At 54.7% G+C, this 2,569-nt stretch overlaps 1 pseudogene; it reads right to left on the reverse strand.

Annotated features, from left to right (window-relative positions):
• Positions 1-503: 503 nt before the first annotated feature.
• On the reverse strand, positions 504-1,917 carry LOC149350267 (DDB1- and CUL4-associated factor 12 homolog pseudogene; annotated as a pseudogene).
• Positions 1,918-2,569: the final 652 nt, after the last annotated feature.

Here is a 2,569-nt window from a genome sequence, read left to right on the forward strand (position 1 = left end):
CCTTTCCTTAAAACCAATTTTCACTTTTCCTTCCCTTGGGGGCCCAGTTTGGGTGTCCACCCAGATATGAGAGATCCTTGTTTCCTTAAAACCAATTTTCATTTCATTTTCCTTCCCCTACAGCCTGGTTCCATGGAGATTTGAGAGGTCTCTCCTCAAAGGAAGCTTAAGCCTCCTCCAATTTTTGGACCATGGAATTGAAGTTACCACCCTAAGCAGCCATGAGGTGCACATGCATTGAGATACCCTATTAGCAGCCACAGCAGAGTGCCAAGCGGCAGCCTGAGGCAGAAAACACCATAATATAGTGTCCACTATAATGCGGTGTCTTTTTTTTATACTTGTTCATTTAGATTAAAACTCTGGTGCAATACCTTGAGGGCAGCGCTACTGACGGCTGCACAAGAGTACGTAAAGAGTACGTAAAGAGAGAGTACGTAAAGAGAGTCAGCAGGAAATGCATGCATCTGACTGCCACCGCAACCTGCGGCTTGCCACCAGGGTTTGGCATTCACACGAATGGCTATGGTTACTCCCTCGTCAGTACCACAAACCGGCGTAGTTACCCTGTAGAACAAAAGGGAGTGGCCCGCCTGCCGCAAAGAGCCGAAGTCTCGACGGGTCATAGCAGTGCGTGAAGATGGCCGGGTCGTATTCGGCGTCCCAGTTAACCTCGGGCAACAGTTCGTCCGCGTGGGCCCAGCCCCTGTTTGCCTTCAGCATGCTGTGACGCGACCCGTCGGCGTCCTCCAGGTACTTAGAGGCGCGCAGGTCGAAGAACAGTATCACGCCAATGCTCGTCCCGATGGTCAACAGATCGTCCATGAAGCTCAGCGAGCGGACTCGGCAGCCGTTGTACTTGGTAGGCACCTTGTGCGTCTGCTGCAGTGTCCGCGAGTCCAGGAACGTCACGCCCGACTCAGAGCCAACGGCGTAGACGCTCCGCTCGGGCTGCTGAGCCAGGCAGAAGTTCACCTTGCAATCGTGGATCTTGTAGGACGCCTTCAAGCGCAGCGGGTACGGATCCCACTGGTGGATGTACGCGTTTAGCGATAGTGCGACGATCTCGCTGTGCTGACGGCTGAAGAGCAGGGCGCGCACCTTGTTGGCGTCCTTGCAGCCACGCACGGCCAGCGGTCGCATCTGCCCCGGCGTCAGCACGGACTCGGGCCAGGAGAAGCCTCTAGTCTCCTGCACTCTCCACAGGGCGAGCGTGCCGTCCCGCGAGCCAGTCACGTAAAACTCGTCGTCGAGCCATGCCAGGTCGTAGATGCACTCCGTGTGAGCCCGTTCACCGACACACACGGGGTCCAATGTCGGCAGCCTGTACACGGCCGTGTCGTCCGAGCGCTCCGCCGCCGTGGCGAGCAGAGTTCGCGACGGGTTCATCTGCAGGGCATAGATCCCGCGTTGGTTCACGGACGGTGGGCTCGCGCGCGAGCTCTGCAGGCACGGGATCTCGCAGAGCTTGAAGTTCTCCGTGTCGAGCACCATGAGCTTGTTGCACAAGGAGCCGAACATTATCTGGCGCTCCGAGAGCCAGGCCGAGCAGAATATCTTGTCGATGCGGCCCAGGATAATCTCGCGCTCGTGGAACAGGCCATTCTGGAGCAGGTGTCGAGTGCCGTAGGTCTTGTCCACGCCGAGACGCTGTCGGTACTGAACGCCGAGCTCACGACAGTGCACGTAGTCGCCGAAATTGCGCGACGTCCTTCCGGAGCAGTACAGGTCACCTCGGATGCTGAGCTGCTGCAGATGCGCAAGGCGCAACGGGTCGCTGCAGAACCGCGGCGTCACTGGTTCGCAACTCGATGTCGCCCAACCAGGCCAAGCGAACTTATAGGATTTAGTGATCGCATCAGTCCTGTCATCTTCTGAGCGGAACCCGCTAACGTTCAGTTTTCTTACGTGAGCCATCGCCTTTGCTTTTGGCGCCGTTGACACCTGGACGGTTTTCTTCCAGCGTACACAACTACGATCTTAACGTCTACGTGCAGGCTCAGTCCTCGCGGCGCCGCCCTCCTCCTCCTCTTTTTTTCTCTCACGGCTGTTCCGCTCCTCGGTCTATTCCCCTGGCGAGCCGCACGTGGCCTCCCTCCGCGCCCCGCCGCCGTGGTTTTTTGTGGTTCTCTCGTGGAAAGCCGCGATTCTGCACGTCTGGTCTCTGTTCTTTTATATTTTTCGTGTTGAATGGTTTAATTTCTTTATATTTTGTTTCTTTTCATATTTCAATTTTTTTATTTGTTTTATTTCACTCATGAAACCCGTGCTTTTACTAGATGTGCCTTTATTATTCCTCAAACCGTGAACCTTCGCGGAATGGCAGCGACTACCCTTGAAGTGCCAAAGGCCCTGGTTCGGTTCCCAGTCTCAATAAAGTTTCTAAGGCGAAAGCCTTTAATGTCTCATACTTTCGTTAGAAGCCGTGTCGGCAGATGTGTCCGCGTTTTGACGGGTGTCCACCGCTGCCTGGCAGCGCTCAAACACGCTGTCGCGTTCCATTCCTAAAGGCGAAACTTAAGCTCATTAATTAGCAGTTAATTACTATTTGGTCATTAATAAGTAATTA

Source organism: Amblyomma mixtum, chromosome 3 (genome assembly GCF_055824585.1).
Source record: "Amblyomma mixtum isolate Tamu chromosome 3, ASM5582458v1, whole genome shotgun sequence".
In the NCBI taxonomy this organism is placed as follows: Eukaryota; Metazoa; Arthropoda; class Arachnida; order Ixodida; family Ixodidae; genus Amblyomma; species Amblyomma mixtum.